Raw genomic sequence first — 12,458 nt, forward strand, 5'->3', positions numbered from 1 at the left:
TGCTGTGGATATTGATGTGTTAAGGAATTGTGATTTTGATAAATAAGGTTGCATAAGCACGTGTGTCCTCATAATATCTTCTTTGTTCCTATTTCTCTATAATTTAAAAAGATATGAGATTTCAACTACAGTAAAAATGGCTCTAAGAGACTAGTAATACACCCTGCACAGTGTGTGTGTGTGTAAATGCATGCTCATGCACATAGACTATTGCCAGTGAAAAATGAAAATACATACCTTTAGCTGCTGCCTTGACTACCATCTCTTTCATTTCAATATGGCCCAAGTGAAGTTCGTTGTCTTCTTTCTTAAGCCTTCTTCCAACTTCCCTGTCTCTTTCAGCATCACTGTCATTTCCTGAACTTGGAAGGTATTCAGAGAAAATATTTGATTCTTAGCCTGGTTCCTCTTAGGTCCAGTCAGTTACCAGATCTAGTCATTTCTGGAAAATGTGGCTTCCTCTTTATTTGAATGCCCACCCCCTCTTAATGAGACCCTTACCATTTGCTGAGTATGTTACCAAAAATGGACTTGATTTTCCCCTTTGCCTCTGGCCCTCTGCATCCATGAGGCTGTGCTCACATCCTTCTTTGATAAATCTCACTTCATCGTTCACTCACTGCTCAAAATTCTCAGTGGTTTTTCACTAACTGCAAGGTAAAATAAGGAATATTTGTCTTCGCTCTCTGTGCCTTTCTTAACATGGTCCCATTCTCATTTCAAATCTCAGCTTCTCTTTTATGCCCTGTGGGACCCTGCAGCAACCATATGACTGCCCATTTCTCTATCCTCTAAACCTGTACTTCATCTCTGTGCCTCTGCTCACACTGAACTACTCTGATTGTGGGATCTTTGCTCCTGTTGTCTGCTTATTCAGATCCTAAGAGACCTCTCTTGACTTTTTTTCCTGTGGAGTCCTCCGCTAGACTTTGAGCACCTGGAGGTTAGGGACTGCGGATGCTAATGCTAAACCAGGTGTGCTGCATTTTATCATTAGTTATCTAGTTATGTTTATCTCCTCAACTGGAGAAGGATCTCCTTGAGGGCTGGGACCCTCTCAAACTTTTCTCTCATTGTATGTTCTCTTCATAGGGCCCAGAGTCCCTACGGTCTGGCATCTATACCGAGCACCGGACTTGGGAGACATATGAATGACCCCACCTTGGTCCCTGTCCTCCAGGTGCTCACAGTGTAACAGAAAAGAGATTCATTCTAAAACACACACACTCACACCCCTGATACTGAGTATGGTTGCTAAAATTTGTTCTAATGAAGGTGTGTATTATATTTAGATGTGAGTTTAGGGGAAGATGGGATTTCACTCAGATAACAGGGAGAAGAGCCTCTAACTTGGAGGGGTAACGTTCAAATTAGATATTACATTAGACATTTGAATCTAGCTGTCATTGGAAGAACAGAAAGATTTGCTTATTTGTTTTCTTATAAGTTTTTCAAGAAAGGAATAAAGAGTATGGTTAATCGAGCAGTCACTAGGAAACTTAATAATCCTATCCAGTTCACATAATTCATGAGTGGCAGACACTCCTCCAGGGCTCTGATTCCACCACCAGGCATTCTGAGCAGTAAGTTCTGCTGGCTCCTCAAGTTCTGAAAAGCTTCTTTGGAGTCACCTGAACATATGGAGGGATCTGAGTTTTTAGAGAGTAAGAAAATTTTCAGCCCAGCCCCCCTTTATGTAACACTGAAATCACTCAAGAAGTTTCCTTTTTAAAGGACTTCAAACCTGCCATGGAGTTAGCCTTCGGGGAGGATAAAGGTGTGGAACATAAAATATCAAGTGAGAGCCTTTGAAGATGGTGATGTGTTTTTCTCCTCAGGATGCTAAATCACACATCACCACACATGTGCACAGAAAATGAAAAATGTCGGAAATGCATTTATGTAAACCATGGATCATATTTGCATGTGCAGCATTTCAACTTGGCACTCCTGCCCTCAGACCAGTTGTGATTGATGCTTTGAATCTTGCCTTTTTAAGGACTTCTCTAGTCCTAGGATTTTGCGGTATGTTAAAACTTACTATCTCAGTGAATTACAGTTATTAAACTATAGACCTATGCTGTCTAATATCGTAGCCACTAACCACTTGTCTCTTTAAACATGAATTAAAATTTAAAATAGATTTCCTTAGTCGTATAGCCACATTTCAGGTATTCCATACCAAATTGAGATGGGTAGAAAAGATTTTTTAAAAAGACTTTAAAAATTTATTACAAAAACCAGTTGTAAAATGATAAGAATCTTTGTATTTGACTGTATGTTAAGCTAACAATATTTTGGACATGTTGGTTTAAATAAGTTATTAAAATTAAAGCTGATTTTACCTCTTTTTACTTATTGCCAATTGAAAACTTAAAATTACATCTGTGGGTCACATATTTCTGTTTGATAGTATTGACTGATAATGTATAAGTTAGTTTTTCTTTTCTTTTTTTTTTTTTTCAGGGCCACACTCACAGCATGTGGAGGTTCCCAAGCTAGGGGTCAAATCAGAGCTACAGCTGCTGGCCTACATGGGATCTGAGCCGTATCTGCAATCTGCACCACAGCTCACAACAACACTGGATCCTTAACCCACTGAGTGAGGTCAGGGATCAAACCTGTGTCCTCATGGATACTAGTCAGGTTCATTTCCACTGAGCCACAATGGGAACTCCAATTCATAAGTTAGTTTTTAATCTCATTGTTTTAGTATGAAGGTTTATACTGACAGGGCTTGCTAAACTTTGAAAAGCAGGGTAAATTAAAATTAGTAATGACTAAAACATGGTATTGATAATTTCGTGATTCCTAAAATTTTTTGCGTGTCACTTTGACTAGATCTACCATTTAGTTTTTCAGTAGTTGTTTTTTGTTTGTTTTGCAAAAAAAAAAAAAAAAAAAAAGAGGGTTTTTTTCTCCTGTTGAGGACTTTATCTGATACAATTGCTTTTGGCTTTGAGCTAGTTTGACTTTAACCTTTTCTGCTTGATTGGCTAGTGAGCAAGGCTAACTGAGTCTTAGAAATTAAGATTCAAATATTTCATAAATGCTTCCACTGTAGCGTTTTTTAAAAATGGGAACTTAGTGTCAATACAGTACGTAAGGCAGCACACTTCAGGTTAAGTAGGCTAAGCCCTGAATCCACATATTTTTAAAAATCTCCAGATAGAACCATTTATTTGCCAGTTAGAAAAAAATTTTGTTCCCTGCTAAAACCTTTGACTTAGTAGCTTTCAAGTAGAAACACTGAATATTTCCACAAAGTTGCCTAATTTATTTATGTGAGTTCAAACTAGGTTCAGTGTAATTTTTCAGTTAGTTTAAGTGTAGGCGTGTCAGTGTTATATAAACCCCATTTGGCTATTAGTACTGTTGTCATTTGTTTGATTATTTAAAAAGAGATATCTCAAGCGGAGAACAGGCTTCCTAACTGATGGGTTGTTAATATTTTATTTTTTATGTTATTTGGAACATCAAGATATAATATAAGCTAGGGGGTGGGGAAACTTGTGAATTTAATAGAAAATTAGAAAGCTTTCAAAGAAAAGGCCATTGCTGCCATTTGGGGCAAACCTTATTGAAACTGTTTATAGTAACTCACATAGAAATAGCAGTAAAGGAGAAAGGGTGCCTTTCTATACCATGTGGGATGTGTAGTTTGTAAGGATGACGACAACAAATACTGAGTTTTGCTGAATAGAATCGCACTGAGGTGTGACTCTTTTCCAGTATCAAACCATCCCTTCTAAACTTAAGTCTTGCCTGTTTCTCCATGTGTGTAAAACGTCCTTGGAACAGAGTGGATTCCTGGTGGTTTGCTCGTGTGTCCACGTTGGTTCCTTACTGGTCCTGCAGGCTTGCGAGGAGGAGCAAGAACGTCTCATACCCCTGCTTTCCCTCTAAGGAAGACCTGGAGAAATGTTTATTTGCAAATAACCTCCTTCACTCAGTCATTCGGCTTTGGGGCTTGTACAGCAGTAGAAATGTTCCTGGAGTCTCCAGAGTGACAGAAAAGGATTGTGTCTGAAGACAGTACGTCACTTTTTTCCTCCTAGGATGTGGCTGTGGTTCAGTGCTCTCTTTGGTCTTATTTGAATGGTATTTGATCAGTCAGACAAAATAATATTCAACTATTAATATCGTTCTGCTAAAACAGGTGAGGATAAAGATTTAATGTTCTCTTCTCCGTGCAGGGCTTGTGGCCGCTGTGCAGGACTATAATAAAAGAGAAACAAATGAGGCAGCTCAAAATTATGGCTCTCCATGGCTTTTAGGTCTCTCATACATTTTTATAAAACATATATCAGAACTTGTGAATTGTTAAATTGAGTTATTTTTTAATGCTGTTGTATTCAAATACGGATCTGAGAGTAACCTGTTAGGTTTCAGTGTTCAGAACAGACTCTCTCCTGGCCGACAGGCTTATAGGTGTTATTATGTCCTCTGGTGTGTAGCCAGGCGAGGACAGGTGACCCCAGGACTCTGCTCCCTGTTGATCTTGAGGTACTGGTGGCACTCCAGCTCAGTCTTAGGCTCCCCTTTGAGCCCATAGGCAAACAGGTCACCGAGTCACCTATCTCTTTTTCTCATCTGTAAAAGGGGAGTATGGAAGGTGTCACTTCTGGACTCCCCAGTAGATTTAAAAAGCAAAAATGAGATTAAAGATGTCACATGAACCTCTCGTGTTGCTCCTGTTGCATATTTACACTCCTGCAGGAGAACTTTAAGGAACAGGAAGCAAGTTGTAGCTCAACTGTTCCAGAGCCTGATGTATCAGTAAATGTTTGGGAATGCATCTTTGCCAAAAAGCTGATAATTAGGGTTTAAGGAAGTATCACTCAAACTAACTTTGTAAAGAGACTCTTTTCAGGGAACACTGTCCAGGCTAGTAACTGGCAAGGTAATATATAGTGATTTGGGTGTAGGAAATTAAGTTAAATGCAGGATGGGCTTCAAAAGTGGTTCTTCCTGCCCCAAGCTAGAAACATACCCCCGCCTCAAACACTTGAGTCCTACAAAGCCAGAGGTGGTGATATTATTATTATTACCTTGAGAAGCATTGCTTCTGTCCTAACACTTAGAAGTGACTGAGATCCAGTGCTCAGGTCTTCATTTTTGCATTAGACTCTTCCTCCAGACTGAAATTGGAGCACCGGAAGCAGTAAGGATCATCTGATGTAGATGGTTTGCCAGGGCAGGTTGTTCAGACTTAGTAAAGTTCTTTGCATTAAAACAAGCATCCCCAAAACACATTAGCCTCCCAGCACAGGAATGGGAACACATGAAGCAGGAAGCCTGCCGGGGTCTTTAGGGAAATCTTGAGTGCTCTGGGCTGATTTATTTTCAGAGGGTTTGAACTAGATCAGCTCAAGAGAAGATGGGAGCATTAAGGATGGTGGGAAAGTGAAATACCTATTTCCTTTTCCCTCCCAATCAGTGGTCTCTCTGGAAAGCCCTCACAAGGACACATTTTGGGGTAAAGTCATGGATTTCATGGAACACGCTTTTATTTATTTATTTTTTTTTGTAAGCTCTAACAACATGGGATGAGCCCAGTGGGTTGTGGGACCAGCCCTCCCAGAATCTGGATGGTGCCTTGCCTGAGTTAATGCAGAGTTGATCTCTTGTCAAATTAAGCAGAAACTGCAGAAGGCTGGTAGCTTTGAGATGGATTTGGCCTCTGTATCCAGAATGACCCACAAACCAGGACTTTGAGTAACAGATGCTTAATGAGCTTTCCTGACCCAAGTTGACACACACACACACACGCCTAGAAAAGACATACCAGAGCAGGAGGAAAGCCCAGTTAGAGGGAGATGTGTAGCGATCTCACCTACCCAGCCATTGGAATGGCTGCTTTTTCCAGCTCAGAACACCTGTGTTAGGTGTTATAGAAATAATTATTTAAACCAAGTCTGAGTTCCCTGAAATTCTCTCAGTGAAAACAAAATTATTAAGTAGTTTCAGAGAAAAAAAAATCAGAAATACTGTGTGTGTGTGTGTGTGTGTGTGTGTGTGTGTGTAATTTTTTCAGGAAGCTCAGGAGCAATGAGTTCTCCTTTGTTAAGGGATGTTAGGACACCACCTCGGCCCTCTTTTGTACAGTGGTTGTAATTATAACCACAGGGATATTGTGTTCTCAAACAAACATTCAGGCTCCGTGATACCAGGTTGCCTGAAGCCAAGCTTCACATATGGATGCACGTAACAATGCCTCTTAGTAATCTCCCCATCACTTGTCATTGGCCTTCCGCTCTCACAGTGGAAATATCTTTATAGTCTGTGCCTGGCATATTGCTTTTGTTCATCTTAGGTTCATCGTGTCTGCTTTAAACAATGAGAAGGTCTTGGTCCTTGAGGTATAGAACACCTGAAACTTAAGGGCTTGATGGGGTGTGCACACACGGAAAGAAGTGCTCTCTTTGAGGAATGTCCTCCTGGTGCAGTTGTATGCCATTAGAACAGTGGGAAAGAGGAAGATTAGATCCACTTGCACGGCAGCCAGCCCTGTTTTTAACACATGATTATTTTATTGGGGTGTACATTAATTAATCCTGAAATAAGATCCTGTGTGACATTCAAAGTTGTGTTGAGTAGCTCAGAGTTTAAATATTTTAGTTTTACAACTCTGTTATGCTGGCAGCCAGCAATGGTGTCTCGGAGAAGTCAGCATATGAGCCCTGCTTGTGATGACATCTGGAAAGCTTGTTTTATCTATAAGCACAGTTGTAGACAAATGAAAGCAGACAGATGTAAGGCTGGGGTGGCATCTTCGCCTCGAGCACTCTCTGGCTGTACATTTTCCAGTGTGTCAAAAACAGGGAGCTTTTTTTCAGGGGTGGAATAAAAACATTCTGTCACATCCATACCCCAGCTACTGTGCTGCCTTTCCTGAGCTCTGAGGTGTAAAAGGGCATAGATTGTTCAAAATGTAACAAGAGCAGGAGATGAGTTAGGAGGACGTGCCTGAGTAGAAAGGGTACTTGACAAGGAGGTGAAAGAAGGCATGGTGTCCTTTTAGGTTCATTACAACCCCTGTCTCCCAGAAAAGCCAGGAGAAATAAGAGAATTATCAGAAGGGGATTTGGAGTTCCAGGTGTATTTTTTTCTCTTGCTGTTCTCTATCAATCAGTGTGTACAGCACCCACTGTGTACAGAGGGGTGTCCACATAGTGGTTTATGTGAGTGGGTCCAGAAGTAAACTTTGTAGGATAGGGCTGTGCTTGAAGATGAGAACTCAGAAATCTGAAAGTTAGTGACATCCTGTCTGGCTGGCTTATGAGTCATTTGCTCTAGAATCATTCTTCAACAAATTTTATACAAGGGTAGTTTGCCTTTTGCCACACTATTCTTTTGTTATTATAGAAATAAACATCCCGAGTTCCCTTTGTGGCTCAGCGGAAACAGATCTGTCTAATATCACTGAGGATGTGGGTTCGATCCCTGGCCTCACTCAGCGGTTAAGGATCCATCATTGACATGAGCTGTGGTGTAGGTCACAGATGTAGCTCAGATCTGGCATTGCTATGGCTGTGGCATAGGCCAGCAGCTACAGCTCTGATTTGACCCCTAGCCTGGGAAATTCCAAATGCCATGGGTACAGCCCTTAAAAAAGAAAAAGAAAAGAAATAAACATCCCTTATTGTAGGAATACCCCTCCATATTTGCTGGGATTTGGGTTAAAGCAGAAACTTTTCAAAGTTCTGATCCTCCAGCAGCAATAGAATTTACCTACTGTGAGTGTCAAGTTCATCTTTTCATCTCTGGTGACTATGGCTCATTTCATGGTATATACCATCTATGCCATGCATCTTTGGCTAATTGTTATTAAATGTTTTAATGAAATTTTAGGAAACCAAGTATGGTCTTGTTGAGCATCTGTTTAAGAGCTGGACTGCCCATGTGCAGCACAAAATGCATCTCTTTGTAGTGTTGGAGCCTTGTATGTGAGAAAGCCACGCAGATACTTGTAATGTGAGAGCAGTGAAATAATGGACATGAAGAGAAGGGAACAGTGTGGCCTCAGGAGGTGAAATCCATTCAAGTGCTTAGGAGTCACAGCTCTCGGCTCACACAGCAAGTTTTCTTTTTTCAGTGGCTCAAGGTGGTTGAAAACATCTTCTTTTTTTCTTGCTTTCTTTTTAGCAGTACGGTTGCATTATGCTATTAACAGGGGAAAACACAGATGTCCATTTCCTGTCCCATTCCCACCACACCATCATCAATCCTTTCAAAGTGCATGGTGCTGAGAGCCACTGAGCCCTGATAAGTGCCTTTGTGTATACAAAGTGGCACTTTTTTGTTTTACATGCTGTTAGGCATGGTGAAGAAAATATACGTGTAATCGAAAATGTACAGCAAATTGCCATTTGGACCTGCAAAGGCTAAATGGTCCAGTCAGATGGATTGTTGGAATTTTAGTAACACCTGAGTGAACCGCTGAGCCGACCAAGGAAAGCCCCTGGACCTTTGCATGACTTTTCACTTAAAGCTGCATGTGAATCCAGCGACCCATGGGTGTTCTTTGAAACCCAGTCTGGCCCCAGGTATCTTGAGCTTTGAATACTGTAGTGGTTGACTTCTCTGACTTTATTGATATGACTTAGAACTACAGAGAGGAAGGAATCTTTTCTTAATTCTTGGCATCCTGGCTTTGCCTGATAACTTTAGGATGAGAGGTAACAGATTCGTAAGTTATCTGCAGGCCGTGGAGTTTCATGACCAGGAACATTTGATGTCACATCATCCTTCCAAAACTGAGAGCCAGAGAGTCAGTTTTCTCAGTCCTCTTCCTCAATGGCAGCTTATAATTTGAACTGTTAAAAATAAAGACCGTAATTCCTTCTGTGTCATTCATTTCAACAGAAGAGGAGATTTTCCCCCTCTTGGTTAGAGTTTCCATGGCTGAAATATTTAGAGTAATTTTTAAATGTTTGCTAACACTATTGGATTGACATATGATAGCCAGCAGGGACCTTGTGCTGATACCAATTTGATTTGTTTATAAATTAAACAATTCTGCTAAATCTTCTATAGTACTATTTAGTCATCTTGAATTAATCAGATATATCCTTTAAGGTGCCATCTCCTGGAAGTGTGTTTGGCCAAGATTAATATTATTCTTTGGGCAACATTAAAGCAAAATTTCGGATTCCCTCTTGGTGTGTGTAAATATTAATTTTCATTGACATATGTCGATCTTGTATTATCATTATTATTATTGACAACACTTTTTGGTGCCTATAACGTGCCACCTAGTGTTAAATACTTTACACGTGTTTATTGAGTACTTATTACATTATTATAGGCACTTGGACATAGATTATCCTATATAATTCTCATCAATTCTCTAAAATTGGTACTACTATTATATTATTACCCCCATCTTGCCCATGAGAACACAAATTCAGAGAAGTTAACTTGCTCAGGATCACACATCTTGGAGTTCCTGTTGTGGCAAAGTGGAAATCAATCCAACTAGTAACCATGAGCATGCAGGTTTGATCCCTGGCCTCTCTCTGTGGGTTAAGGATCCCACATTGCCGTGAGCTGTGGTGTAGATTGCAGGTGCTGCTTGAATCCCATGTCGCTGTGGCTGTGGTGTAGGCTGTGGTGTAGGCTGCAGCTGCAGCTCCGACTGGACCCCTCGCCTGGGAATTTCCATAGGCTACATGTGTGCCCTAAAAAGAAAAAAAAAAAAAATCACGCATCTTCTTTGCATATTGCACTGTGTAATGTATGTGTGTATGCATGGATTTGATTTTCAGCATAACATATTTATTTTCTATTTCTGGTATGCTATAACCATAACGTGCCTCGTACATGTACTTTTTACTCAGAAACAAACTAATCATTGATGAACTTCAAAGAAGATTCATTGAAATCAAGTATTGGTTCAACTTCCCAACTGAAAATAACCAGTTGCTAAGTTGGCAGGACCATCAGTTATGATAATGATTGAAGTAAGAGTTTTCTGAAGGCACAGAGTGTTTTGGTTTAATAGAGAGGCAGTACGGTGGACTGGATGGTCCACATATACAGGATAGGTTGGCGTTTGAATCTCACCTCTGCTCTAGAACTCTTTGTGCCTCCCATTTCATATCTTTAAAATGGTGCCGATGCTATTAACAGTCCATATCCACTGAAAACATTACATGTATTGAATAAGCTAAAATATGCAACATACTTATACTGATACCTGCCACATAGCAAATGCTGTAGAGTATTAGCTGCTATCATTATTTTGTGGCTGTTATTGTGATAATAATTTAAGCTGACCCGTGGGGGACCACAAGCAGCTTGCAAGTAATTTTCAAATTTTTAGAAACATTTGGAAACTGTCAAAGGTAAGTATTCTTCCAAAGGTTAAACTATTACAGATAACATTTTACTATCTTTCTGCTGAGCTGTTAACATAAACAGATAAACAGCCTAGCAGATACTCTACAGAGGGTGCATAAAGAAAGCGTTTAGAGCTCAAAGGCACATAAGATTATATTCATCTAAATTAAGCATTCGAAGTGTTTATATCTATACTTGAAAAATGAGTGCTGACCCGGTGATACCAGGAATTTTTCCTCCTGAAATTGTAAATCATATGACTCTTGTCTCATGCTGATCAATGATACATGAAAAAGACTCTTACAAGCAAATATAATAAAATGATACTTACAGAATTTAGGTGGTGGGTTCATGGATCCTCACTGTACAATTCCCTCAGTTTTTCAATACGCTTGAAAATTGTAATAACAAAATATTGATGGGGGAGACTCTTAGAGCTTTTCAATCATGGAAGGGAAAAATTTCTGAAGCTTGAAAACCTTCCTCAGGTGCTGTGTTCTTAGGACACAGGTGGCTGTCCACATGGTGGGGCAGGCACACAGGACACACTCCTTGAGATCCCCTCCAGTCTAACTCGGAGATGTATTTTTCAAACCGGCAACTTTTCCCTTTTCTGAGTCCTTTTGTTTCTTTTGGTGTGACTGTATTCCTATTTGCATTTTGGTCATCTGCTTATTATCAATGTCATGCTGCTTTTCTCTAGTCAGAGATCTCTGAGAAGGAGCCAAGAAGGCCGGGAACCACAAGCTAGTTATTTTCATATAATGACATTCTTACACAATGCCATTCCTTTGTAACTCAGTAGAGTTGGCCAGGAGATTCATGTTTAATGTAGAGCTCACACATTCTGAAGCTAATAGGCATCTGTACATTAGATGATCTATACTTATTACATCTAACAGTCCTTTCATCTTGTAATTTGTGTTAAAAGATGCTTTTAAGAGGAATATGCTGTGCTGCACTAACACTGTTCACTGAAGAGGGAAATTAGAAATTAGGTTATTAGGAGTTCCCTTCGTGGCCCAGCAGTTAACGAAGCTGATTAGAATCCATGAGGATGCGGGTTCTATCCCTGGCCTCACTCAGTGGGTTAAGGACCTGGTGTGGTTGTGGCTATGGTGTAGGCCAGCAGCTATAGCTCCAGTTTTACCCCCCTAGCCTGGGAACCTCCAAATGCTGTGGGTGTGGCCCTAAGAAGACAAAAAAAGAAAGAAGTTAGGTTAGAGATGCCACCTAAGAAAAAGGTAGTGTTTTATCACCGCCCAGAATTTAAGTATTAAGTTGAAAATACTTGGATTCTGTGTCATGTATGCCATGTGCCTTTTTAAGAAAACAGTGCATTTGCTCATTAGCTGCAGAACTATGGTGATGTAAAATATCCCCTTCTCTGTGCTGCGCAGACCACATCTGGAATCTCACACTTAATTTTGGGTATCACATTGTATGAAGAGCACTGAGCAGTCCAGGTGTGACCACCAAGAGGGACCAGGGCAGTGAAAGGTCTACAGACAAAGCGCTGACGGATCAGCTGAAGACCTGACAGTGTTTGGTCTGGAGAAGAGCCTGACAGAGTGACCCACCTTCCTCCACATGGACCAGGAAGCACACTGGCTCAGTTGATGGCTCAGAGGACCGAAATTTATAGGAAGGCAGACTTCAGTTCGGTAGAAGGAAAGTACAGCACTCAGAGCTGCGAAACAGTGAAACACACTGCCTCATAATGTAATGAGCCAGATGCAGCTGGGGTTTTTGAGCTTTCATTTTTTTTTTCTGCCAGACACTCCTGTCATCTGTTGCAGGCTGTGGAAGGATGCAGGCACCCACCGAAGGCTTTTTTCTGAGAACGATACTTTTTGAGCACCTACAAAAAGATGTGCTAAGTTCAGATAGAAGGACAACATACCTCCCACCCCAAAGCAGAGACACTTCTTTGTCCTGAGAGTTGGTTCTAGATAAGAACTAAAGAATGTATCTTTCCAAGTCTGCTCTGGACTTGTCTGTCTTTTGGGGAACACTTCAGGGAAAGTACATCCTAAGTCAGGATTCTAATATAAAGAAATACATATGTTAGGAGTTCCCATTATGGTTCAGCAGTTAACAAACCCAACTAGTAT

At 40.5% G+C, this 12,458-nt stretch overlaps 1 protein-coding gene across 50 annotated transcripts in view; it reads left to right on the plus strand.

The window, feature by feature from the left end:
- The window catches only part of BNC2 (basonuclin zinc finger protein 2), a 448,897-nt gene that overhangs the window by 379,691 nt on the left and 56,748 nt on the right, over positions 1-12,458 (plus strand). The window lies entirely within an intron of this gene.

The sequence above is a fragment of the Sus scrofa genome, chromosome 1 (genome assembly GCF_054392235.1).
Source record: "Sus scrofa isolate SSC_HxYL_T2T_F1_AM1 chromosome 1, Sscrofa_HxYL_maternal_Yorkshire_Landrace_v2.0, whole genome shotgun sequence".
Lineage (NCBI taxonomy): Eukaryota > Metazoa > Chordata > Mammalia > Artiodactyla > Suidae > Sus > Sus scrofa.